Here is a 13,776-nt window from a genome sequence, read left to right as displayed (position 1 = left end):
TTGATACTTTAGCTGGATATATATTTCTAACACACTACATGTTTGAGACTGTAGGTTGGTATCTTTCCACTGTATATACAATTCCATTAAAATGCAGTATTGGTTAGTCTCACAATGGGCTCTTGCAGTAAGAACAATATCTGTTTCTCATGCATATGTATGCAGAATTAAGTAACTGAACTGTGACACAAATTCATTTACATAGAGTTTGTTATAGAGTGTTCATCCACTTTTTGTTTCATTATCACACAAACACAATTACGCATAAAATTAGTTTGTATTCATGCTCTCTAATAGCAGACATGCAGTAGTGCAAGGGCAGTAAACGGAAAATTTGTATTCACTCATTTGTTTTCTTTACCTGCTTATTCCTATTCAGGGTCACGGGGGGGTTACAGCTCATGTCAGCATGCACTGGGCAGAAGACAGGGAAACACACTGGACAGACAGGTCACCAGTCCATCACAGGGCAAACACAGACAGACAGACAATCACTCACACGCTCAAAAGAAACAAGTAAAGAATCTAATCTCTATCTCTAATCTCTAATAATCGCTTACCCGCTGCTGTGGCATGACATCTCCATCAAACACATTGATTGTGTGTAATTATTGAAATTTCTATGTTGATACATGAGTTAGTCCCCAAGTTGACTGTGCAGTATATTTTGTTGTGTCATATTTTAAATAATTGTTGGTTGCCAACTCCAATACATTTCATTGTTGTGAACATTGAATTGTCCCCAAGAAACCTTCATTCCTGGTGGGCTCTACTGTACTGTACACAAGGCAGAGCATGCAGCTTTCTAAGAGATCCTACCTCCAGACACTTGGTGGTAAAGCTGTTGTTGCTAATTTTAAGCCTGGGCACAGCAGAGGCTGTAAATAAATCATTAGCAGTGTCTGAAACGATAAGATTCATCTCCCAGGTCGCACTGGGAGATGACAGGCAGCCAGGCGGTGCCAGAGGAGTAATGATGGTGACAGGAGAACAAGAAGAGGCAAAAAGAGAGGAGTCAGAGATCCTGACACCTACTGTTACCGTGGGGACTGCCCACACCTTTCTGCCATCAGGTGTTGAGGCAGTGGTTTAGATGCTTTCAAAGCAAAGCTGCACACAAACAGGAGGCTGGCTTTCTGCTGGGACGATGCCAACATTATAACTCCCTGAACAGATGCTGCCCAGTGCCCACTATTCTTTGTTCCTTCCCCAAAGGCACACAGCGTTGCATGCAGCACGTTGCATGCAGAGTCAAAACACTCACCTTGATGCCAGTAAAGGACATGTCATGGTTATATATACAGTATAGTCTGCCTGAAAGTCTTAGGGGCTTTACATCTGTTGACACTTTCAAACGAAATCTTAAGACACATCTTTTTACCATTGCTTTCTCCTGAAGTGTTTTTTTTTACCTGATGGTTGTTTTATTTTGTCTTATCCTGCTATTTTAATTTAATTTAATTAATTTTGTTTTTTTCCCCCTTGTTTTTATTATTTTATCATAAATGTTATGATTATCTGCTTTTATGTTAAGCACTTTGTGTTGCATTTTATGCATGAATTGTGCTATATAAATCAAGCTTACTATTATTATTATTATTATTGTTATTATTATAAATAATTCCAACTTCTTGCCATTTTTAAACCATCACCCACCTCCTTAATTTTCCATGAGCTACTTTGGAAACATGGAAACATTTATGAAGCACAGAGAATAGAACTATTTTTTTAAATTTTGCTTTACAACTTCAGGGCTCTCTGTTGAAGGCTGTACGGTATACCCCAGAAATGTGTCATTGTTATGCACAACGGGTTTGACAGGGAGCCCATGCCACAGCAGCGGGTAGTGACACTTTGCTGCAGGAGAAATGTCAAGAAGTGCGAGAAATTAAATGCAAACTTTCACTTCATTACCAGCTTTGTAATTACCCAGCTCACCTCAACCTAATGACAAGACATGAAGTGAACCTCATTGTTCAATTTCTATGATTACTACACTACTACTGACAGGTTGTTTCTTCAAGTATGGAAATGGATTATTCAGTTTATTGCGCTTAACTAATTTATTGAAACTGTTATATGTTGCTGAGATAATTAACATGCTGAATTTTCATTAAGAAAGCATCATGAAATCGTACATCCATAGGATCCTACTCACTGTCTTGCATGAATCAAATTAACAATTTAGTGAACTAATGTGTCAGCCTATCTCTGCTCATCTCCTCTGAAAAGTGAGTAACATACCCATTTATAGTCTGCTAATTTACCATTGTTAAGGCTCATTAACCTGAAATGTATCAGTAACCTCACATTAAGGACACAGTAACGTGCAATAAATAAAAGTAAGGAAACATATATTATAGTAATTAGCCTGATTGTTTAGTAGTAATTACTGATTTGTTTACCTTTAGAGAAACAAAGGAGACAATCACGAGTGGGAGAGAGTTGATTTGAAGCTGTTCCTATATTGTACCATATCCAAATATCATCACAGGTAAACATTATGAAAACACATGAGTGCCTTCTTCCCACAAAATAAAATACTGGATGAATCTAACTCTTTAAATATTGACCAAAGTCATGAGCAGCGCACTCCATAAAACAAGGCAGGGGTCAGTTCAGTCTGTTGTGAACTGAAGAATATGAATGAATGTCAATTCACTGCCAGTGGTGTAGAAATATTTCAACTTAGGTCAATAATTTATTGTACAGTCGTCAAACATCATGCTTTTAGTAAAAGGCAGGCTGATATGACTAACAGCAGGGGTTAGATCATTTCGTGTCTTGTCCTGTGTAATTTAGGGTCTTGTCCTGTCCAATGAGCGTCTTGGACCATTAGGTGGCTGCTGTGTCCTTTGGGTCCTGTCCTGTCCATTTCTGTGTCTTCTTCTGAGTAGCATGTGCACGAGACCCTCATTACACAGTCAAAGACATCAAATTACACAGGACAAGGCATTGCACAGGACCAGACACAAATCGTACCCACTGACCCATCTGATCTAACCCTCTCAGAAGAAGAAGGCATTATGGAGTAGTATATTTTCTGGCCTTTCTAACCAACGATCTCAACTAATGGCTAGTGCTCTGCATATGAATGATAAAAATAGCGTAAAACTGTGTGCAGTTCCTTATGAACAAACATATTTGCTCTCTATTTTCAGTTTAATCCTTACCCCGTCAGTTACTTTATACTTGCGTAATTGCAATTATTGAAGGGCAGAATCAAATTTTGATAAAGAAAGTGGTGTCTTTTTGTAGCCGAACCCTGAAGTCTCTGCATACTCTAATGTTTTCTTTGTAAATGATTCCTAAAAAATAGTTATGCCATGAAATAACCTGTAATAGGGGTATCAAGTTAGGTGATGCCAGTGGATGTTCTATTACTTGCCATCTAAAACACGGCATATCAAATTAAACAAATTTATGGCTTTGAATTCCATTTAACTCCAGCAATAAGTAAGTACCTGCGGGATTAATATTGGAGTTTATAGGCCCTGGCAGGAGTTTATAGGCCCTGGTACTAGTCCCAGCCGAGTTTGATGGTTGGGGCCGACAGTGTATGAATGATGAGGACTCTACATGACTAACAGGTCTATTTCAGAGCAGCCAAACAGTCGCACACAAACAACTACAGATGCCATTGCAAATAGGTGCAATAAATTGTTTTTTTTTAGATACGTAATTGCTGTAAAAGACATCTGCCAGAAGGTGACAGCTTTGGGACGAAGATACAACTGAGTCTTTCTTTCACTTCCTAAACACTGATTGGTCCGTTAGCTAGGGACTCTGCTGCCAAAGTGAAACTAAACCCATTATTGGTGTTCCATTACAGAAGAAAGCAGTAACAATTGTTGCATTACAGAAGGGGTGGCAAGCATACGCGCCTAATGTGTTAAAAAAAATCATTAACTGCAATTGATGTTTACTGTCTGGAGGCTGAATATTTGATTTTGACCAAAACCTCACATCAATGTTTAGCAAATTAAATCTTTACCCTCCCATACAGCTAAGTAGAGATAAAGGGTGAGACCCAAATTAAGAGGTTTGGGATTAAGAGTTTGAGTTTTTTTTGTATGTAATCTCACTAATTCTTTATATATGATGAGTTATACCCTTTGATCATAATGTATTTACTCCCCGCTCTGCCAAAGTTGCTGCCCATCACTAAATTATGACAGGCAAGGATTTTCAGAGCAATATCAGATTCCAGCTAGAGGGTTGTTGAGAAATTATTATGCAAAAGCTCATCTTACACAAAATGCCAACTGCACATATAAGAATCAGTTCTCAAATGTCAAGCAAGCACAGCTTTGAGTGATGTGTTCAATGTTAAAGAAAGTGCCCTGCAACTCAGAATGTGGCGACTGCTGAGGTGCCACCAACTGAAATGATTTTTGGCATTTACACACACCATATTTTACCAAAACACTCCTTGATGACTGTTTTGAGATAGACAAATGATGAGTTTATAAGGCAGCCAACATTACATGTTTTGAAAAATGATCTTGTGTTTTGTAATACCAACAAACTGAGTGCTTTGAAACATCTTTCAGATATTCAGAATGCTTATAATATCTGTGAACTTTTCCCTCATAGGTGTGTGATGATAATTTCATGTGTGATTACATGTAGGCCAAACTCCCTTAATGGGACATCCATGCAGGCCTTTACCACAAGCACAATTTTGTGATGTAGAGTGCCAAGACAGGAGCCAGCTGGGGACTGAACCCACAGTCTATTTATCTCAGAAATTCTCACTACAGGTTCACTGAGATGGATGAAGTGTTTAGTTGAAAGTATTAGTCAGCAAAAGCATTTTATTCACAACAGCGAATGGAGAAAAAATAACGCTTACTGCCACTTACAGGACCATATGATTAATTCCTTTTCACAATCCACCCTACTTCAATATATGGTTAGCTCTTTGAAGAAGGACAATGAGAGAGATGTACAACAGAACAGTATGAGCTAGATTTGAAGCCATAATGGCAAAATACATGGACAGTTTCCAAGTAAAGTGCATTAGTCTACTGAACTGTAGCCCCTTATTGTGCAGGTCTTTTAACAAAATTATACATTTTATTATTTTATGTTTATGTAATCCCAAAAGACTGTGCTCTAAGTCAAAATCTCTTAAGATCCAAAATGTAGATCTACTTTAAAAAACAAGAACTACATGGTATTTCAATGACATTTAGTGCGCTTGGGTTTTTTTTTTTATAACCTCCCTGCAATACACAGTATGACTTGCATCAATTTTCTTGGTTTCAAAATGCAACCATGGAGCCTTTCCCTATAAAAAGTGAAGTGTGTATTGTCAAATCTTCAAGTTTGCAAGTTTGTCCACAGATAAGTTAACTTTGCCTTTGGTTTTTAAATACATTTGTTTAGGACCACAGGATAGTATTTGTCATAATTTATTTAAAACTTATTGTGAAGATTAGATTAAGGGAATCTTATTTCCATCCAGTTTATCCACTAATACTGTGAGTCATTCAGCCAAAAAACATGATTATAAAGAGCCTGAAATAGATCATTACCCCGCCACTGAAGAGGATTTCCAGATGAGGGACATGAAACAACAGCATACTATGCAAGGGTGTATTCCAAGTATAACAGACTAATAGATAACAAAGGAAGATGCTGTTTACTTTTTGCTGTTTACATACTGAAAAAAACACTCATAACCTTCTTCTTTCCCCTTGATGAAGGGGTTGGAACTGAAGCTGTATTTCAGTGTGTTCAAAAGCGGCAGCCCTGATCATGTGTCATCACTTCTGCAGAGTTGGGTGGAAATGCGGAGACGTAATGAGAGGATGTTTGCCATAGAGTCTCTCCAGCCAACCGTGCCATATCACAGAGAAGCCAGGTAGTCATTAGAAGGACAGATGGTGCGGCTGCTGATTGGTCTCTCTGCTGACCCATTTGAAGGTGTTTTTTCTCATCATGCCTCCCCTCAGAAGCAGTGAGGAATGCAGCCTCCAATAAAGACAGAAGTGCAAAGTACACTTCAGTAATCTGCAGGAGGCCCATCACAGCTTTGATGTGCGGAACACTCTGAAGGCTTCAATGAGCTTGTGAAATACTCATGACTAAGAATAAAAAACATCTCTTCTTAATGAACAATACCAGAAAGCGATATAGCCTACTGTCATTTTGTCACCTAATAATGTTGGACGTAATGCACAAATTGGCTGCATCCAAGACATGAGATGGGTAGCGCGCAAAACAAAAATGTCAAAGCTGGATGGAATGAGAAAGTGCAGATGATTTTTATGTAGGTCTGTGTTCTGAACGAGAATGTGCTGAGTGAAATATCAAATGCAGGGAAAAGTGGCAGGCTGCTTCGCCGTCTGAGTAACCATTATTTCCAGAGTTCTCTATTATCTCCTTCACAACCTGACTTGAATATGTACAGAAAGTATCTGAAAAAAACAAATCCCAGTAATCTCTCTCAATAAAATTCATCCCTTTCCTGCATTCCAGTCATCGTGCTCTGAATTTACAGCTCAGATGTAGCCCTACATTTTTACTTGCAAGAGTGAATTAAGGAGTTGGACTATTGCTCTGTTCCCCGAGAAGAACTGTTTGGGTAAATCAATTTTTTATTGTGTTGTACAAGTACTGATATAGCAACCAGTGGAGTGACAGACATGAGCTTCGTGTTATGGAACACCTGCTCAGTTTTGCTTTACAACATTTGAGAACAGAATGGAATAGGATGCAGCAGCCACTGCAGGAAGAATGAAGGATAGATGCAGTAAAGATGAACGATGGGTCACTTCTATTATGGCTGTCACTGCACTGAGCTGATGGGGGAGGGGAGGGGAGGGGGGATCTCTGTTTGTCATGATCTTCCCAGATGATGAATAAAGCGATTAAAGAGGAATCTCTAATTTAATAGATAGGATTTGTTGTTGCTTTTGTGGTTAATAAAAACACAAAAGCAACAACAGCTCATGGAGGGGGAATACTATGTTTTGCACTGCTTGACAAACATGGGGAAATTAGTCATGGAGGTTGCATTCAACAAGCTTCACCTTCACACTTTTTCTAAACAGATTTTCATTTTTTGTGAGCTTATGTAAAAATCTAAGAGATGAATGCTTTGAAAAACCTCACAAAAGGTTTTCAAATATTCCAGCAAGGTCTGTGCCTGACAAGCTAACATACAATATGATTTCAACAACTTTGTACAATCATAATGGGTTTAATCAATATTTCAAACACCTACAATCAATTTCATTTATAATGCTACCTTGAGGCAGCTCCATGTTGAAAATTGAAATGAGAAAATTTGGAGCAGTTCTCTGCACTGGGTGAAAAAGTGGTTTAACTGCAGCTCAGGACTGATAAAGCTGGAAAAAAAAAGTTTAGTTCGTTTTCTGGGAATTTCTCTTACGACACTTTGAGGAGCAGTGATCTTTTAAAGTGGGTGAAGCAAGAGATTTGTTGGGTCTGGAAGGTAATAGGGATCCAAACAAACAAATCAGTGCTGTGTAAGAAAAACAGCTGCACAAATGTAAATGACTAACAAAAAAACACACCATGGACTATAATATCAATAATTTATATATTTTTCTTGTTCTTTCACTCTATGGCAAGTGATCCTTAAAGGTCCCATATTCTACACTTTCAGGGGCGAATTCACAAAAGGATTGCGCGGCTTTTGCTGACGCTAAACCTGTGCAAATAACACAAAAAGAAACCGTGTAATTCACAAAGCACTCGCAAAGGGTGAAATGCCCCGCTAACTGCGCTGCCACGCAAATAGCGTCTCGGTGCTCCTGTGCTATTTGCACGTATTTAAATTAGGTAATATGCATACATTTGGCGCAAAATTGCCCCCTTTCTATGCAAATGAGCCTCATTGCAAAAACAGTCCAATTCACAAAGGTCGGCGCTAATTGCCACACGCAGTTAGAGTGAAATTATTAGCGTCTTCAGAGAGTTGGTGGTAACTGAAGCGCATTTATAAGGGGTGTCACGCCCAGACTTTATCACTTGTTGATTTAACTGAGAATTGAATTGAATTGACCTTGCAAATGTCTCTGCAACAATTCCACCTTTGTGTGACCTAAAAAATAAAATTGTCTGTAAATACAGTCTGTAAATAATATTTTGACATTATTATTACTTTAACACAGATTGCTTCACAAACAAAAGCAAATAAATCAGTACAACCAAACAATCAATACAACTCAATTTCATTTTCACTTATCTCACTAGTCAGCACAGTGGGCTTTATTTTGGCCTAAAGATTCAGCACCACAGTATTACCTCCGCCAAGGAGGTTATGTTTTCAGTGCCGTTTGTTTGTGTGTGTGTTTGTCTGTCTGTCAGCAGGATTACGGAAAAACTACTGGCCCGATTTTCATGAAACTTGGTGGAAGGGTGTAGCATGGGCCAAGGAAGAACCCATTACATTTTGGAGCGGATCTGTATATTGGTTGCGCTTGCACATTTGCATATCATAGAAGACTGGATTGGCCTTGGCGGAGGTCTGCGCTCGCGAGTGCCCTTCTAGTTTATTTTGGGATGCAGTGAGATGCAATGACAAACAAAGGATGCAGTGACAGGATGCAATTGTGTCATGAAAAATAAATGAATAAAGCTCCCCTACATTCTCCTTTGTTCTCTGCTTCAAATCATGCCATCTTCTTTTGCAATCTGAAGGTGCGTTTGGAAACACCAACAGCACTGACAGACTGGGATATTAAATCCCAAATATGGTTTCTCGCAGTCCCGGTTAAATTTCTTGCCTGAAGTTTTGAGGAATGCCTCTGCACCTCGTCCGTCAGGACTTGCAGCTCGCGGTCTAAAAAAATCATATTTCTCTAAGGCAACATTTATACTTTGCCACATTGATGATTGCAATCAGACGCAAAACAGGGGCAAATTGCACACAGTTGCAACAGGTTATGGGCGTGTTTGCGCTGGCATATAATTAGCGCAATACCTTTTGTGAATCGGTCCTTGAGATGGAGCAAATAGCGGTTGCAAATGACACGCAATTCATGGTGCTATTAGTGGCCGCAATCCATTCTTTGTGAATTCGCCCCTCAGTGTTTTATTTCATGTCTTGAGGTCCATTAAAAGCTGTTTGTGTGGTGTCATGTACCAAAAACACTCTCAATCCATTTTTACACGTTCATTTTCCAGCATCTCTCTGAGCCTTACCAAGAACAGGCTGTTTCTGTTGCTGTGTCTTTAAGGCTCATTAATATTAACGAGTCACGACCCTCTGTTCTGATTGGCTAACCATTTATTTCAAGAGTGAAATGTGAGACACCACAGCCCCGGCAGCTACAGGTAGGGAAAACTCTCCGGTAAATAAACAATGGCAACCGCTCAACTGCTTTGAAGCCTACTGGCCTATTATTTCTTACAAAAATGATAATGAGCAAACCTTTGTGACGCCATAAAGTTACGGAAGTCCAAACGGCTCGTTTAGAGGCTCGCTTTTCTAATATGGATTGTGTGGATTTAGTTAGCGACCGTGCATTTTGATACTTTCACAATGTCAGATGTAGCACATCCAACTCCTTTATAATCAAAGAGGCAAGGGGAATCCCGTTTTCCACAATATGGGACCTTTAGGATGAGCCCATTCTTGTGTGCCAGATGAATATTATAACACTGTGTAATATCAACTGAACTGTGTACTTTTTGAATATTTCTCTAACAAAGGAGATATTCAGAAAGCTGAACAGGACACAATGAAATAAAAATGTACTGTAGTATTACATGTAGCCACTATTTAATCAAAGAGAGTCTTAACTGAGGTAGGAAACCATCTGTATTGTGATCAAAACACGCCACCACAGGCACAGCATGTTATACAGCCGACGACCTTTTAACACCACTTCCTGTAACAATGACCATTATTCCATTATGTGACTATGCAACCTTGAAACTCAAAACAAAGGCTTTGTATGTTCACTATCATGCTTACACTCAGGTCTCTAATCTTGTCTCAGCCACACGCATAATATCTAAATTAAGAACAGCGCACAGCTATCCCACCGCTTAACAACATTATAAGATTGAATTACACTATTCTTAATGTCGTACAGTAATGTCCTTAAACAGTTTGGCTTGTAAACAACGCTGCTTCAACACAACAGAAAATGCAATAAAGAATATAATGGCTTTATCTTCCTTACAGGAACTTCAGGGTTAAAGGATTACAATTCAACCTGACCTAATTTTATAGAAATGCATCTCTCTAACATATGGCCTCCATATTCCACTCTAAAGCTGAGAGCTAAATGTACAAGATGGCATTTGTCCAAGCACATACTCCACCACACAACTGCTGTCAGATTTTTTTGTGTGTGATTTGTCCAGATGGCCTCTGAAATGCTGAGCGACCTGTATGGTCTCGGCTCAGGTGGCCAAATGGACCATGTGCTTTCACACTATGTCAATTAAATATATGACATGTTCGCCCAAGGCTATGCTTCACAAATATGTTACACAATCCATGGTTTAAGAAAATAATAATGAATCATGAGAGCATTGGGAAATTCTCTTTTCACTGCAGACTGGGGCATAGGGCAGGGTCGACTACAGAACAGCGGCCTCGGAGTTGGCAGGGATTCAGTGACCTCTTCAAAGACACTTCAGCACGGCGGATGCTTCCTGACACGGGGCTTGAACCCACGTTGTCCGGTTGATATCCGTCTGGTTCACACAGGCATTGCAAGATCCACAACTAATCACAGTGTAACTGTAGATAACAATGCAGCCATCTCTAAAACACTTCTTCTTCTGCTCTTGCGGTAAGGATGTGATGGTTGTGTGTTTACATATAGTACATAATAATGGTCGGCATTTACGACACAGAAGCCACATCAGTTTGATGAGACAATTGTTAGTTGAGGCTGTGAAGCACCAGTGTAACATTTTCTCCTTATTTGTAACAACAGAATGAATTAATAAGGTAGCCAGTATTTTAGATTCCTTGCCTGGATGATTGTAAATCTTTAAAGTGTTGACTGTTGTGGATAATGAAAGCAAAAGCTAATTTATTTATTTGACTGTGCAGATTAGTAAATCAAACATGGTCCTAATGAGGTCCTCATCTCCAGGTTAATAGGGGTCTGTTAATGTGTGGTTTATGAAGCCAGGCATTGATGTATCGATGGAGTAAAAGCAGCAATGGGACCTGCGCATGTGAAGGGAAGTAATTAAGGTTCCATTCCCGGGAGTTGCTCATCTCTGCACACCGTTAAAAGACCCAAAAGATCTTCCCTTGTAGGCTCCAGATGCGCAGTCTCCATCAGTGTAAACAGTCGAGCACCGTCTCTCCTGTCACCACATCCTTCCCCTTCCGTGATAACATCGGAATTAATGACGCATCATTATGCAGGAGAATCTGCCATTTTCATCTCATTATCTGACAGTCTGCAGTTCTCCCATCAACCCCGTGGAAGCTCTGTCAGAATTCTATTATCCCTCTCTTCTCCTTCGGGCCCTGTGGCAACAAGAAGAGGATCACCACACCTTCGTATAAACCACTTTGCCGTGACATACAGTGCAGACCAGAGTCACGCCTATGATGTCCTGCACCTGTGTTGGACAACTACATACTTGACTTTATACAATATACCGTATTTCCTCTAATAGTGGCCTGTAGTCAATTAAAAGCCGGGTCTCCGATAATGGCCGGGGCCGTCGTCGATACGAACAAATAAAGGCCGGTCTCAAATACAGGCCGGGGGAAAAAACAAAGGAAACAAGACTAGGTCAAAACCTAGTATATGACTGCACCATGTCCGTCTCCTCTCTCCGCCGCTGCCTCTCCACCGCGCCCACGGCCCGCATTGATCCTCCCGATCCAAGCCCCGGACCCCCGCCGAAATCTCGGCCGGATCACCGGGAACACATCGGCGCCCAGGTTCAGTTAGCTTCAGTTAGCTTTAGCTTACATGCAAACAATGGTGGATACCGGTAAACTCCTGGTGCCTGTTTGTAACTGTAGTTTGTAGTAACATACAAGTGCCACAAGATGGCTCGGCCGGCGGAAGTCTCTGGAGCATGCCGTCGTCGATTACCGTAATTATCGTAATGCATTGCAGTAACAAAAAAACGTCTACCTAACGTACCCCAACAGAAGCAGATCAGAAAACAAGGAGGCTTCGTACTAAAATATGAGCAAATATACTTATCAAACAGAGGGAATTAGAAATAAAGGCCTGTCTCTAATATAAGCCTGCTTCCAATAAAGGCCTGGTACCCTCTGCAGTTGAGGTAAATAAAGGCCCGGGCCAATATTAGAGGAAATACGGTAATTCTCATTAACGTGTGCGCCCACACATAGCCGCGATCACTCACCACACAAGACGCAAGACACAAGTTTCTTTTGTGATACCACCACTGAGTCTTTGTGTGCGCCCCTCAAAAAGCAGAGGTGCTCTCCGACTGGCTGCCCTTTCCTCTCCCCCATTCCCAAAGCTCTGTCATGAAATATGCATCCACATTCAATATGTTGGGACCCAGAGTCAACACACAGAACTGAAGAAACAGCCAGCTTCCTTTGCCAATCCCAGTAGTAAAACCTGCTTCCTCTAGCCTCTCCGTTTCATCAGTACAGTGCTCTGTATAATTTATGATTCAAGTTAAAGCTGTGAGTCAAACACAATTACAACTGGCCACTGTGAGTCGCTCTGTCACACACTCAGACCTTTTGTCTCCATTAATCATCAAGCAATGAAGATGGGACACTTTTAAGTACCACCCTTTCCACTCACTATTCTCAAAATTGAATCCCTCACTGAATCTTCTCTACCTTCTGAATGCACATTTATATTATGTGTCAAGTTTCCAAAAATAGTGAATGATTCATACTGACTGAGCAATTCTACATTGAATAGCTGTTTGAAAGACGTCTAAATGGTTATAGACGTCTAGGCTAAATTTGGGCTACCTAGGGTTTAATAGTGAAAGTTTAGTAGACGTCTACGTCTTCTGGGGTATAAGATAAATAGAGCATTATCTTGCACATATGGTCTTCTCTGGTGCATATTTTCGATATTTACAGCTGTTTATGCATGGTTTAATTATGTAATAATGTATCTATTGCGTTGTCTAAAACTGGGCTATACATAGCTATTTTTCATATTGGCTTTATGACAGCTGAAGCGTAGATGTGACGTTGAAATCGTGTCTAGTGCTCAGTGGGCATGTTTGGATGATGGAAAGAACTGTCGCACCATGCAACTTGGCTGTGTGTGTGTGTGTGTGTGTGTGTGTGTGTAAGCATGGAGCAGAGACCCAGCAGAGCCATTTGAGAGAGCCAGCAGGACTGGAGACAGGGCAGGGGTGGGGGTTGGCGCATACAGCTCTGGGGCTCTTACTGTTAGGGGGGGCAGATACTGGATGCTGACAGGGGGCACATCTTTCTAGAGAAACTTAAAATCCAACAAAGTTTAGTCTGCTCTGTAGTGATGTAAGGCACAACAGCAGGGAACGTGGCAGGGCCATATGAGGTGAAACAGGCTATTATCAAACCTAAGCACTTTGGACATAAATGGCTACCGCATGAATTAGTACATAAATTAGGCGACAGAGGTGGAACTCTAACTTTGTATAGGCTTTCACTTTGTTAATTTGCCTGCAAAATGCGGCAGTATTAGCCACAGAGCAAAATGGATTGCTTATGAATGCATTCACATTACAATACAGAATTCTCCACATGCACTTAGCCCAGACTTGAAAAATAAAGAGGCATTCAGAAACCTTGCTAATAATGCTCCCCTGTAGTTCTTGATT

The sequence above is a fragment of the Centroberyx gerrardi genome, chromosome 10, assembly GCF_048128805.1.
Source record: "Centroberyx gerrardi isolate f3 chromosome 10, fCenGer3.hap1.cur.20231027, whole genome shotgun sequence".
NCBI classification, from domain to species: domain Eukaryota; kingdom Metazoa; phylum Chordata; class Actinopteri; order Beryciformes; family Berycidae; genus Centroberyx; species Centroberyx gerrardi.
The sequence above is the reverse complement of the archived record's forward strand: the minus strand, read 5'-3'. Positions refer to the sequence as shown.